Genomic DNA, 16,337 nt, shown 5'->3' on the forward strand with positions numbered 1-16,337 from the left:
CTCCATAGGTGAAGATGCCCCCAATCCCGGTATACTGGAAGCCGCCCTGAATTGCCCATTATCATCTCTCAACACCCAACCGAACCCCGCTCGGTTATGGACATTATCAACAGCAGCGTCAGTGTTCAATTTCAGATGGCCCGGCAGAGGTTTCTCCCACTTGTGGATCACTGGTAATCTTGTACTGGGAATGCATGAGGCATGTTCAATCGCTGAATTCCAGTCTGCCATGAAAGCTTTCGTATCTTTTACTAGGCTTCTGCAAGTGGTGTTCTTGTTATTCCATATTTTATCATTTCTTGCAAGCCAAATTTTCCAACAAAGCAAGAACAGGAAACAACATTGATCTTCGTTAAGCGTTGTAACCAGGAAGTCGACCCAAAGCTCAAGAGAAGGGAAGGCCATGGTGATGACCGGAAGGCCACTAAGATCCCAACAATCCTTAGCAAACCTGCAATTGATAAATAGATGCATGTCGGTCTCATTCGATGATTGACACAGAGAACATATATCTTGACAATCAACCATCCTGGAGCGTAGACGATCAATTGTTGGGAGGCTTCCTGTACAGAGTTGCCAAACAAACACTTTGACTTTCTTAGGAATATTGAGCTTCCACATGGTAGACCATTTCTTGTTATGTTTATAATGAACACGATTTTATGTCGTGGAACCGTGTCCCCTTGAAAGATGGACACGATTTTATGTTTATAATTATTGAACTCTATCTTCATAATTATAAAACTGCATGTTCATAAATTTTGAACTTAATATTCACAATTATTGAATTCTATATTCACAATTACAGAACTCTATGTTCATAATTATAAAACTCTATGTTCATAATTTTTATATTTATATTCACAATTATTGAACTTTCTATTCACAATTACAAAATTCTATGTTCATAATTATAGAACTCTATGTTCATAATTTTTGAACTCTATATTCATAATTTTTGAACTCTATATTCACAATTATGACAGTTTTGGAACTCTGTCCACCTGCGGTTCCACAACATAATTTGCTTCTTTTTTTTTAGAGATAAACAAACTTCATTAATTCAAATCAAAGTACATATCGTTGATAATAAAGGAAGGAGGGGTAGTATTCCACTCGTGGTGTACAGACATAGAACAGGCTTACATAGCAATACTATGGGCAACTCTATTTGCAGTACAAGTAACATGAGAGATATCTACATGATTGAGTGAACGTAGCATATCTTTGATATCGAAAATTACAAGACCAAAAGATGAGTCATCGACACTGTGCATTAAACTTTGAATGATCTGGAGAGCGTCCGATTCCACTTGAACTCTGGTTACGACGCCCTGTCTCTTAATCCATGTAAGGACCTCCCTAATAGCCATAGCTTCGGCTTCTTTTGGGGTGAGTAGACCCCTTCCAGGAATACAAGCAGCAGCAACGAACCGGCCTATGTCGTCCTTGAGCACCCATCCATAGCCCATGCGATTCCTATGGGAGTCCACCGTTGCGTAAGTGTTCAACTTGAGGAAATCAAGAAAAGGTTTTTCCCACTTTTGTTCCGGTTTGTTTCTGGACACTGGATTGCCATCGGTAAGTACCCGCAAATTATGTTGTGGAAACGTGTTCACCATGCGCATGATGAACACATGGGTAGATTCATAATTTTGTTTTTTCATTTGTTAACGATGTTTCTCTCTTCGCAATCGCATCATTTCGTCTTCGTAGTACAGATATTATGAATCTATAGTATAGAAATTATGAATCTACAGTCTAAAAATTATGAATGTACAATATAAATATTATGAATATACTGTATAGAAATTATGAATCTACAACTTAAAAATTATGAATCTATCATGTGTTCACCATACGCATGGTGAACGCGGTTCCACGGCATAACTATTGGGTACTCCCCACCACTATCTTCCAATCAGCCCAATGTCGTTTGGTGGCTTCAACTAAGCACACAAGAGTCACCAGTTTTCCATTCCATGCTTTATCATTCCTGGCTTACCACAATTTCTAACAAATCATCAACAGAAGGCAGCACATATGATTATCAATTTTTTTATGCATTAATACTCAATTTAAGTATCAACTATATTGATTTTTTTTATTTAGTTTTAAATGTGTTTTTTATTCTTAATTGAGTCATCAATTTTGATGATTTTACGTAATTGCTGTTAGAATCAAGGACTAAATTGAAAAAAAAAAAAAAAAAAAAACTACTACAATCGATGACTAAATTGTGTATTAACCATTATAGTCGAAAACTAATTTGAGTAAAATCACTATAGTCGAAGACTAATCTATATCTATCTATATCTATATCTATATCTATATATTATTATTATTATTATTATTATTATTATTATTATTATTATTATTATTATTATTATATATATAAAAGTAAAATCCTCCTAACAAATTTTCCCCCCAAAACTTTTGTAGTAAAACTTATTTGGTAAGTAAATGTCAAATGGAAATTAAATTAAATAAATAAATAATAATAATAATAATAATAATAATAATAATAATAATAATTTTATTACCTTAAATAAATAAATTATTATACTTTCCTTTTGAATTAGTATTTTCTACCTATAAATACAATGGCTTCTTCAATCAAAGAATCTCAGACTCATCTCTCTGCTTTCTTTTTGTATGAAATTTTTACATTTTTCTAACTATATTCTCACGTACTTCAATATGTTTTGCATATTGGTTTAGGTTTTATGGAAGATTGTAGAGATGCGATCGAGGATGATAAAGACGGTAATTTTGATGATTTTGTAAGATTTTCTAAAACTTAGAGTTAGTATGTTAATTTCGAGATTTGTACATGCCATTCAAGTTTCTATATTTTTTTTAACAAGCATAGTTCATTTTACAGCATTTTTTTTTATAATATATATATATATATATATATATATATATATATATATATATATATATATATATATATCCGTAGTATAATATAATATAATAATAATAATGTTATTAACTTAAATAAATAAATAAATTATTATTCTTTCCTTTTAAATTAGTATTTTCTACCTATAAATATAAATTAGTATTTTCTACCTTAAATAAATAAATTATTTTCCCTAATTTATATTATATTCTTTAAGCTACAATTTTGACATGAGATCTTCGTAGCCCATTTTATTATATTGAGCCTTGGTACACAAGTCCAAATCAAATATATGTATGTACACGCATAACAATAATCCTAATCTATAAATTTTCCCTCAAAACTTAGAGGCATTTATGTAATATCATCCATTATTTATATATAGATATTATTATATGCCATTATATTCAAATCAAATTATAGTAATTTTATATTCATCTCCATTTATATTAGATATATTCCTATTTCTGTGTATTATAGGACTTAATATATTAGGCATAATCAGACTCAAATCAAATCAAATTATAGTAATTTTATATTCATCTCCATTTACATCCTAATAGTATTCCACTATTCCTATTTTCGTGTATTATAGGACTTCAATATATTAGGCATAATTAGACATGCCTAATTTAAATTGTGGGGACAACTCAAAAGAGTGCGGATCGTAAATATATGTGTATTAATTTTTTTTTCATGTTTATATTCACTACCATTATATTTTTAAGATTCATATATATATATATATATATATATATTAATACTGTATTTTTTTCTTGAATAATTTTAGGCTTAGTTTGTTGATGTATCAATAACATTGTTCAATCTCTGTGAATAAGGATTATTCCTTTGTTGTGTAGTACCATACAGAATTTACTATACAATCATGTAAATGAAAATTAAAAGTTTCATATTTAGTTCTTATTAATATACATGCAATTGCATATATTGAAAAAGTAGTATATAAATTTAATAAAGTATATTTTATTGGTAGTTTTATTTTTTAAAAAAATGCAATATTTTGCAACTATTTCAGGTAAGCACTTTAGCAAGTTGTTTGTATATTATATTTATTAATTACTTTATTTTTTTTTATTTTGTGAATATATTTCATGCATGAAAATTGAATTGTAGATGTATCATATCCAATTCTTTATCATAATATTCTTTTTTATTTTATTGTGATGAAGATTGTATTTATGAGTTTAGACATGTGATGAATTAACAACTATCATATTCTTTTTAATTTAATTGTGATGAAGATTATACAGATGAGTCATGAGTTTAGACATTGGACAAATTAACATGGATGTTAGTAAAGGATGTGGCAACACCTAACTTGCACAATTAATATATAGATTAATTAGTCTTGGTGTAATCATGAATTACTGATAAATGAGAATATATATTTTCTTTTGTTGTTTACTAAGATGTTTGTAATAATTTGTTATTTTAAAACAGTGTATTAAAAGTTTATTATTTTAGCTAATTACCCATTTTAAATATCAAATCTTATTTAATTGATAGTATGTTTTTGGAAATCAATAAAATAATAGTATTTTTTTTTTCAATTGTAATATCACAATGTTTCCTATATAGTTATTACACAACAAAACTTTAAAATGAATAAAGGTTACATATCGTATTTACACATGAAACTTATTTACAATAATAGTTGTATCATAAAATCACTTCAACATAGAAATATTAAAAAAAAATTGTTATTAATAATTAACTAATTAATATGTATTTAAAAGAATCATTGACTGAGAATAAAAATGACATTAAAAGTAGATCAATTTGAAAAGGAAATGATAATTAATACTTGATTAAAATTGACACAGAATATATTACTGGAAATAAAAATATATATAAATATGTTATTAATAATTAACTAATTAATATGTATTAAAAAATCATTGACTGAGAATAAAAATGGCATGCAAATTAGAACAATTGAAAAAGAAAACGATAATTAATATTTGATTAAAAATGGCATAAAATATATAAATTCTAAATATATATCGACAATTATATTAATAATTATAGTATAAATTAATTGATATGTACCAAGACCATGTGGTCTAATGGTATCTGGGTTGGACTTCCATTTGGAAGGTTGTAAGTTCGAGCCTTAATGGAGGCCGGTGTTATTGGTTCTTTGTGTTTCAGTAAGTTGAGAAAGTATAAAATAATTGACTGAGATTAAAAATGACACGAAATATACAAATTATGATATATTTTTTAAAAAAGATCTCCAAATTAACAATGTCGAAAATAAAACGGCAAATTATGATATATTTTTTAAAAAAGATCTCCAAATTAACAATGTCGAAAATGAAACGGATTAACAATAGTATAAGTAAATTGGAATGACATGAAAATTAGGCCAATTGGAAAGGAAATGATAATTAATACTTGATTAAAATGGATTACAATATATTACTGGAAATAAAGAAATATGTTATTAATAAATAACTAATTAATATGCAATAAAAAAGAATCATTGATTGAAAATAAAAAAAAGGATTAAATTCTCTTACAATATTCAAAGCTCTATCATTTGACAAAAATAATTATTACGTCATTGGAGCACTGGAAGATGGAATCGCTCTCTAGCCAATGATCCGCGGAGGATCAAGATCTCCTTGTGCGGAGCACGAAGAAGACGAAACGGACGTCCGATGTGTTATGGGAAACGGAGATGCGCACGGATGCTGAGGTGGTTATCGAAACACCCATCGATGAAATGGTGGCGGAGGAGCCAGCGGAACCTGTGCATGGATCTCATGCTGTCGACGAGAGGGGCATGACAATACCAATGGTGACCGTATCTACGCAGAACCAGCCTCGCCGATCCTATGCGGATTGTCTCTCTGGTTACGTGAGCCCGCCACATGAGCAATCCGATGAGAGTGATGAGCAGAGCTCTGAGGAATTTTCAGACGAGGAAGACGAAGATCCTCTGTGCCCTACGATACGATTGACAAAGGCCGAGGTTGAAGCAATCCGAGCACCATGGCGGAAGTCGCTTATTATAAAGGTCCTGGGCAGACGCGTTGGGTACGCTTTCCTTCTGCGAAGACTCACCTCCATGTGGAAGCCTAAGGGCAGCCTCGACCTCATTGCAATCGATAACGATTACTACCTGGTACGATTCGGATCAGTGGATGATCTGGAGTTTGCCATGTTCGAGGGGCCCTGGATGATAGCCGATCATTACCTCATTGTTAAGCCTTGGGTTCCTGATTTTGATCCGTTCTCGGATCACACCGAGAAGGTTCTTGTGTGGGTTCGCATCCCATGCCTGCCCGCAGAATATTATAACATCATCTTCCTTAGGAAGCTTGGAAACAAGGTTGGCAAAACAATCCGCGTTGATCAGGCAACCAGTCTGGTCTCACGTGGAAAATTTGCCCGGATCTGCGTCGAAGTCGACATAACCAAGCCGCTCATTTCGAAGTTTAATTACAACGGTAAGAAACGCCATGTTGCCTATGAGGGAATTCACCTAGTGTGCTTCACATGTGGGGTGTACGGGCATGCACCGGACAAGTGCCCAAAGAATTCTAAGCCTTCGGAGAAATGTGAGGCCGCTCCAGAGGAGGAAACACGCAGGCAGCCTGAACCTGAAAGAAATGTAGTTATCGGCAACCAGCCAGTCGTTATTGGCGATGCTCCCTTTGGAGAATGGATGCTTGCACTAAAACGAAGAGGGAGACGACCAGCTGGGGTTCAAACGGATCGCAACTCAAAGAGACAAGGGGATCGGGATGAGATGGCGGCCGCTGCTGTCGGAGGTAAGGCCCAAACAGCCAGGTTTGCTCCTCTGGCCCCTGCAACCGAGATGGAGGACGTGGATAATGCGACCGCCCCAACTGCTGCAATGGAAGTCCAGGGAGGTTTAACTTCGCGATCGACCGCTGCCGGGGGATTTGTTCAGAGGAGGCCAAATGTGATTGTATCGGAACGCCAAATTGAAAATGAGCCCTCAGTGAACGTGGGATCGAAGGCCATTCCACAACCGGCCCCCAAGGCGCGCATGACCATCACGAGACCACGCCGAGCGGCAGAGGAGGACGAGCATGTGGTGGTGCGGGGCGAACAGGGGGGACTACGAATTAGCTCAACGAGGGTGTTCGTGGGGGAAGCTGCAGGCGAAATCCCTTCGCCAATTTGGCAGGTTTCCACCGAGCACCACTCAGACCCACCGGAACACAGAGACGACGAAGGAGACATGGTGATGGAGCTTGATCGAATCCCAGAGCTTGGAGTTAGGGCGGATGAGCGGGCGAGCCAATAAATGGCCGCGCCGCTTCTGTGTTGCTTTTTCTGGTTTTTAGTTTGTGTTTGCTGTCCTTTTTTTTCTTGTTGTTTTTATGGATTGTCTCCTATGGAACTGCCAAGGTGCTGGTGGTAAAAGGTTCCACCGCGCGCTTAAGCACCTTCTCCGGACTTATAAGCCATCTATCCTAGGCTTATTTGAGCCAAAGGTTTCGGGAGCTCAAGCTAATAACATCTGCTTTAATCTTGGTTTCTCGGACTGGGTCCGAGTTGAAGCCGTTGGTTTCAGCGGCGGTATCTGGGTCTTCTGGAAGGACCCGGTATCTATTTCCGTAGTGTATACTCATCCACAATTTGTTCTTCTGCAGGTGTATCAGGCAAACCAGGATCCATGGTTTTTCTCACCTGTCTACGCTAGCCCCACCCACCACCTCCGGCGCCGCCTTTGGCATGACCTCACTCAACAGAGTAGAGGGATCACGGGGCCATGGATGGTAGCAGGGGATTTTAACTCGGTGGTAAGCCGCGAAGAGACGAGCAATTACAACTCGTTCTCAACCCAACGGAGCGCGGAATTTTCACACTGGATCCAAAGTGAAGGACTGCTCGACCTTGGTTTCTCTGGCCCTAAATTGACCTGGGTCAAAGACGGTTCAGTGGATCCCATTAAAGGAGCACGGCTTGACCGGGCTCTTTGCAATATTGATTGGAAGCTACGGTTCCCAGATGTGGTGGTCACTCACCTACCGCGCATCTCCTCAGATCACTCGCCGATCCTCCTTCAGAATAAGGGGGGGCGTAAGCGCTCTAACTTTTCTCATTTTCTTTTTCAGGCGGCTTGGCTCACACACCCGGACTTCAAAATGGCGGTCAGGCAGCTGTGCAAAGAAGATCAAAGTCTTGGGACCAATATCAACTCGCTGGCCGACGGTCTCAATACGTGGAACAAGTCAATCTTTGGAAATATTCATACTCGCAAGCGGATTCTTATGGCAAGGCTTGCGGGGGTGCAAAGGTGCATGGCAAATGGTTTCCATGGAGGGCTGGGAAAGCTTGAAAAGAAGCTGCAAATAGAGCTGGAGGACACTCTCCACCAGGAGGAGCTGCACTGGTTTCAACGTTCTCGCGAAGACTGGATTGTGTCTGGGGACAGAAACACGGCCTATTACCATGCGACCACTAAGATCAAACAAGCTCGCAACTCGATTTCAGGCTTGCGTAATGAAAATGGTGAGTGGCTCACAGAGGATAACTGCCTCCACGAGCATGTGAGGCAGTACTACATTCACCTCTTCTCAAAGGAACCTGAGAGTGATGGGGAAGGTCGAATAGAGGCTGACTTCCCACGCTTGCGCAACCGAAAATGGGACACTTTCAACAGGATCATCACTAAAGATGAGGTGCATAATGCCCTTAAAGATATGCAGCCCTTCAAGGCACCCGGCCCGGACGGCCTACATGCAGGCTTTTACCAACATATGTGGGACGAAACTGGTGACAACTTGTTTGATATGGTCAGGGATGCAATCAACACAGGCCACTTACCGAATGGCATCAACGACACGCTGGTTGCCCTTATCCCAAAGGTCAAAACCCCCGGAAACAGTAAAACAATTCTGGCCCATCAGCCTATGCAACGTCAGCTACAAATTGATAACTAAGACTATCACCAATAGATTGAAAGATGTCCTACCTAAGCTGGTGGGCCCGTTTCAGAGTTCCTTTGTGCCAGGCAGGCAGATATCGGATAATGTCATCATATATCAAGAGGTAATGCACTCCATGCGCGAGAAACGGGGGAAGAAAGGGCACATGGCGATTAAACTTGACCTTGAAAAGGCATATGACCGTTTGTCCTGGGACTTTATCCAGGATACCTTAGACAAAGCTGGCTTTAATACAAGATGGAGGGCCATTATTATGGAATGTATTCGTACGCCAAAGCTGTCCATCATTTGGAACGGGGAGCGTTTGGAGCCGTTCAGGCCTGAGCGAGGCATCCGTCAGGGGGACGCAATGTCTCCGGCTATTTTCGCCTTTTGTATGGAACGCCTGAGTCAGTTAATTGTTAAGGAAGTTGAGCAAGGCGCCTGGAAGGGCGTTCAGCTAGCGGTTGAAGGGCCCACGATTTCCCACCTCTGTTTTGCGGATGACATTGTCCTTTTCACAGAGGGAACGATTGATCAGGTTGAGGTTGTCCACGAGTGTCTGCATAGGTTCTGCCTCGCGTCAGGCCAAAAATTGAGTCTGGCCAAATCACAGGTGTTTTTTTTCCAAAAACACGCAGCCTGGTCTCGCCGATTTGATTGCGAGCCGTCTTGGAGTCAGCAAAACTAACGATTTGGGCAGGCACCTTGGGGTGCCCACTTTCCACTGGCGGGTGACCTGCAATACGTTCTCCAGCCTCCTCGAACGGGTGTCCGCAAGACTAGAATGATGGAAGTCGAAGACCCTGTCTTTAGCTGGGCGCGTGGTGCTTGCCAAATCTGTGCTCAATGCCATCCCCGTCTACACCATGCAGACCACGGCGCTCCCGAAAGGCGTTTGTGCTGAAATTGAGAAAAGAACCAGACAGTTCATCTGGGGTAACAGAGGGCCTACGGAGGGAAATAAGATGCACCTTGCCAATTGGGACCTTGTCACAACAAGTAAGACGAACGGAGGGCTGGGTATACGACGCCTTCACGACATGAATACGGCTTGTATGATGAAGCTGGGGTGGAGACTCAGAACGGACTATAAGCATCTGTGGGCTCGGACTCTTCGGACAAAGTACGGGAACCAGACCGGGGTCAGCAGCAGGCGAAGCACTTCAAATGTATGGCGGGGCATCAGTGCAGCGAAGGAGCACCTGGAGAAGGGTATTACACATGTCGTTCACAATGGCGCATCCACGAAATTCTGGATGGACAAATGGCTCACTCCTATGCCCCTCTATGATCAATTGCTTGTTCCCCTTAGCCTCCCTGATCTCTACGCTCCCGTGGCAGACTACTGGATCCAAGGTCATGGGTGGAACTAGGAAAAGCTGGAGCATACGTTGCCTCTTGAAACGCAGCAGCGGCTTGCGGGTTTTGTGCTCTCGGATGCGGACAGAAGTGATGGTATTGGATGGGGCTTCGCTAAGGACAAGTCTTTTTCGATAAGCTCAGCGTACCGAATGCTCACACAGGAGGATGAGCGTAGAACGGAGGAGGACTGGACTGGAATCTGGAAGCTTAAACTTCTAGGGAGAATATGCATGTTTTTGTGGCTTGTTAAACACGGAAAGCTGCTAACGAATCATGAGAGGACTAGGAGGAAGATCACATCTAACGATTCTTGTTTTCGTTGTGCAGGTCAGAGGGAAGATCTCGATCATCTTTTTCGTACCTGCCCGGCAGCGCAAGAAATCTGGAAAGACGCTATCCACCATCGAATATGGACAGTGCTGCGGGGCTTAAGCTGGTCTGACTGGCTTGTGGCTAATCTTCGTGGTGACGCAAGGCAAGGCTTCGATGAAGGCTGGCCAGAGCGTTTCGGAGCAAGGCTATGGTGGCTGTGGAGGTGGAGAAACGACGAGGTCTTTAACAACACAACCATGTCGATTGAACAAAAGCTGCATTGGCTTAGAAGTTACGATGCTGAGATTGCAGGTGCATTCGCGAACCGATGGAAACTGAACGCCAAGCAAGCCCAGAGTGCTGGTACTAAGGTGGCGTGGAAGAAGCCGCCCCGGGGCTACTTTAAGCTCAACATCGACGGTTCCTGTAAAGGAGGAGGGTTGGCGGGATGTGGCGGCATCCTACGTGACAGTAATGGGGAATGGTGTAAGGGCTTTACCTACAACATTGGACGACGCTCTGTAGATGAAGCAGAGGCCTGGGCAGTTCTTCAAGGCCTCTGCATGGCCAAGAACTATGGAGTCTCAAGACTCATTGTTGAGAGCGACTCCAAATCCATTGTGGAGAGCCTTAACGCGGCGTCAAGAGGGAGAAAGCAAAAATGTAACATCGTGATAAGGTGCCTAACGGAGGCACGGAGCTTCAGTGAGATCTCGTTTAATCATGTTTACAGGGAACAGAACAAAGTTGCAGACCGGTTAGCGGCTGATGCAGTCTCGCACCACGGGTGTCAAACTCTAGAATCCCCATCTTTAGCTATATCGGAGTTGATCCATTTAGATAGATTGGGAGCTTTGTCGGCTAGAAGAGCTCCCCTTGGGGCCTGATGGTGTTGCCTGGTTTTTTCTCTGTTTTATTGGGTATCCCCCTCCTATCACATATAAAAAAAAAAATTGATTGAAAATAAAAATGGAATGAAAATTACTCCAATTAGAAAATAAAATAATAATTAATATTTGATTGAAAATGACATGAAATATATAAATTCAAAATATATATCGACAATTATATTAATATTTATTGTATAAACTAATTGATATGTATTAAAATAATATTTGACTAAGAATAGAAATGACATGAAAATTAGCACAATTGGAAAATGTAATGATTATTAATACTTAATTAAAAATTAAAAATAATTTCAAATTAACTCAAATGAAAAAGAAAAATGGCTAGACAGCCCAAACAATAGTATAGGTAAATTGAAAAAATAATTGACTGTGATTAAAAATGCCACAAAATACATAAATTATGGTATAATATATATTTAAGAAAAAAAACGATCCCCATATTAACTATGTAGGAAACGAAACGGATTAACTATTGTATATGTAAATTGGAAAAAAGTATCTGTTATTAATAATTTACTGGAAATAAAAAACATTATATTAATAATTATCTAATATAATTAATATATATTAAAAAGAATTATTCGTTGGTAATAAAAATGACATGAAAATTATGCTAATTAAAAAACAAAATGATAATTAATACTTGATTAAAATAGATCAAAATGTATTACTGAAAATAAAGAAATGTGTTATTAATAAATAACTACTTAATATGTAATAAAAAAGAATCATTGATTGAAAATAAAAATGGAATAAAAATTAGTCCAATTACAAAAGGAAATAATAATTAATATTTGATTGGAAATGTCATGAAATATATAAATTATAAATATATATCGGTAATTTTATTAATATTTATAGTATAAACTAATTGATATGTATAAAAATAATATTTGACTAAGAATAGAAATGACATGGAAATTAGCACAATTGAAAAATGTATTTTTTAATTAGAAAAATAATTCACTGATATTAAAAATGACACAGAATACATAAATTATGGTATAATATATTTTAAGAAAAAAATGATCCCCATATTAACTATGTAGGAAAGGAAAAGGATTAACTATTGTATATGTAAATTGGAAAAGGTATCTGTTATTAATAATTTACTAAAAATATATAAAAAAATCTGTTATAAATAATTAACTAATTAATATGTATCAAAAAAAATCTTTGAATGAGAAAAAAATGGCATGGTTGGAAAAGGAAATGATATATATATATATATATATATATATATATATATATATATATATATATATATATATATATATATATATATATATATATATATATATATATATATATATATATTGAAAACGAGAAATGATAATTAATACTTGATTAAAAATGATACATAATATATTACTGGAAATATATAAAATATTTTATTAATAATTAACTAATTATTATATATTAGAAAAGTATCATTGATTGAAAATAAAAATGGAATGAAAGTTAGGCTAATTGAAAAAATAAATGATAATTAATACTTGAAAATGGCACGAAATAATTAAAGAGAGAGCTCATCTATATAAAAGGAACAATAATCCTCTTATAAACATAATTGCTTGCCCATCACTGTAGGCAAGTATTGAGAAGTCAAAAGGTTCTTATTTAAGAAGCTTTAACTTTGTCTTCTTATTTTAGTTTTTATTTATTTATTTATTATTAGTGGGGGTTGTGGAAAATTAACCCAAAATGTATGTGTTGTATTAATTTTTAGCAGTTTGGAGTAAATTACTGAGTTATTATATAATATATTTTGGTGTTTCGATTAAAGCTAAAATGTTAAAATGACTGAATTTATTAAAATTTTGGCGAATTGATCAATAATCAAATAATAATAATAATAATAATAATAATAATAATAATAATAATAATAATAATAATAATAATAATAATCATCATCATCATCCAAACAAAACGATATACAAAATAAAATTACAATTAATAAGAAGAAGACAAAAGGGAGCCACGAACTCCCTTTGTAAATGATGTTGGATCATTTTGATCCCACATTGAAAATGTTTGGAAAGAGCTGATGAGTTCTTGAGCTCCTCTATATAATAGGAGCAATGCTCCTCTTACAAACATAATTGTTTGACCATCAATGTGGGCAAGTATTGAGAAGTCCAAAGGCTCCTATTTTATTTTTGAGTAATATTGACCCGGCAAATTATGTTGTGAAACCGTGTCTACCTTGCATGGTAGATACGGTTCCAAAATTGTTCATAATTATGAATATATAGTTCTATAATTATGAACATATGTTGTGAACATAATTATGAACATATAGTTATGTAATTATGAATATAGAGATTCAATAATTGTGAATATGAAGTTCAAAAATTATGAATATATAGTTTTATAATTATTAACATATAATTCAGTAATTATGAACATATAGTTTTGTAATTGTGAATATAGAGTTCAATAATTATAAATATGAGGTTCAAAGATTATGAATATATAGCTTTATAATTATGAACATAAAGTTCAGTAATTATTAACATAGAATTGTGTCCACCTTGCAAGGTGGACACAGTTCCAAAGCATGACTATTCGATTGACCCTGTTACATATAATATCTGTTCATATAAACTTTCTCAACCTATTGAGCTCAACGAGTCAAAAGGCTCTTATTTAATGAAACTTATCTTAGTGATTTGTTATTTTATTTTTTTTTTCTTAAATTGTTTTAATTTATTAGGGGGTTTGAGAAAGATTAACCCAAAATGTATATGTATTGTTTTAGTTTTTAAGAGGTTGAAACAAATTGCTAAGTTATTAAATAATATTTTTGGTGTTTCGATTAAATATAAAATATTAAACATGCGAATTTGTTAAAATTTTATCGAATTTGCCAAATAATCAAATTACAACCACGCGACAACAACAACAACAACAATAATAATAATCCAAACAAAACTATATACAAAATAAAATTAAAATTAACAAAAAATAAATAAATAAAATAAGACAAAGGGGAGTCACATGCTCCCTTTGTAAATGATATGAGATTATTTTGATCCCATATTGAAAATGTTTGAAAAGATGTGCTCTTGAGCTCCTCTATATAAGAGGTACAAACATAATTGTTTGCCAATCAATGTTGCAAGTATTGAGAAGTCAAAAGGTTCTTATTTAAGAAACCTTAGCTTTGTCTTCTTATTTTAGTTTTTATTCATTATTTATTACTGTATTTATTATTTATTTTTTATTAGTGGGTGTTGGGTAAAATTAACACAAAATGTATGTGTTGTTTTAGTTTTTAGCAGTTTAGAGCAAATTATTGAGTTATTAAATAACATTTTTGGTGTTTTGCTTAAAGATAAATTGTTAAAATGACGAATTTGTTAAAATTTTGGTGAATTTGTCAATCTCATTTTTTTTAAATCGTAAATAATCAAATAATAATAATAATAATAATAATAATAATAATAATAATAATAATAATAATAATAATAATAATAATAATAATAATAATAATAATCATCCAAACAAAACAATATACAAACTAAAATTAAAATTAGAAAAAAATAAGAAGAATGATGTGGGATAATTTTAATCTCACATTGAAAATGTTTGGAAAGAGGAGCTCTTGAAAATGTTTACAAACATAATTGCTTGCCCATCACTGTGGGCAAGTAGTGATAAGTCCAAAGTTTTTTTTTTTTTTTAATTTTTTAGAAGTAAAGGAAAATTAAAAATGGAAAGGAAATATTTCAGTAATAATATTTTACATCATTAAGTAGTAAAGACATATTTTAAAAAATAGTAAATGTAAATTAAAAATCATCAAATTAAAATGTAACGGAAATTAGGTAAAAATATCACTACATCTATATTCTAATTGACTGAAAATAAAAAAAATAATTGACTGAAAATGAATCTAATATTACTAATTGAATGAAAATATAAAATGAAATGAATATTAATAATTGACTGCAAATAAAAAATGATTCATAATTGACTTAAAAAAAAAGACAAATAAATGGTCAGATCATTGCATTTTAATTAAAAATGGAATGAAAATTAAAAATTTGAGAAAAAAATATTTCAATAATAATATTCTACATTATCAATAGTAAATGCATATTTTAAACAATAGTAAAGGTAAATTAAAAATGGAACGGAAATATTTCAATAATAATATCTACATCATCAATTAAAAATGGAACGAAAATTAGGTAAAAATATCACTGCATTTGATATTCTAATTGACTGAAAATAAAAAAAATAATTTGCTGAAAATGAATCTGATATCACTAATTGACTGAAAATATAAAAGGATAACTAATTGAGTAATATTCTACCATTATATATTTTAACCAAAATAACCCGTCCCGATGAATTGAAGGTGTTAGCTCTAGACGAAGATGAACAAGATTGCGTTGTCACTACCAATGTCGTCTACAAAGAGGTTTCAATAATGTGTAAATATAATCGGGGATATTAAGTTTTTTTTTTAATGAAAAAAATTGTTATATATCTTGACAAAAAAATATATCTTCCATACAAATGAATAAGGATACCAATTCATTTCTATAACTGAGTTGTTAGAGAACGAGCACATTTGCCTAATTTATGAAAATACTAAATAATGATAAATAAAATCTTCAAAGTTATAGCACCATATGTGTACATCTAGACATTAGCTATTAATTTGAGCAATTATTTACACAAATTCAAACAATAATAACATCAAAATATATAAACGATGCAAACCATATCTTTAATTGCACTATATAATATTGGATGTTCTAATTTAAATAATTATATATCGATTCATGTATTCTTACTATATTACAACAAATTCATTCCGTGCATCGCACGGGTGCAAATACTAGTATATATAAAAGTAAAATCCTCCTATGTAATTTTCCCGCTCAAACTTTTATAGTCAAA

Source organism: Ipomoea nil, unplaced genomic scaffold (genome assembly GCF_001879475.1).
Source record: "Ipomoea nil cultivar Tokyo-kokei standard unplaced genomic scaffold, Asagao_1.1 scaffold3104, whole genome shotgun sequence".
Lineage (NCBI taxonomy): Eukaryota > Viridiplantae > Streptophyta > Magnoliopsida > Solanales > Convolvulaceae > Ipomoea > Ipomoea nil.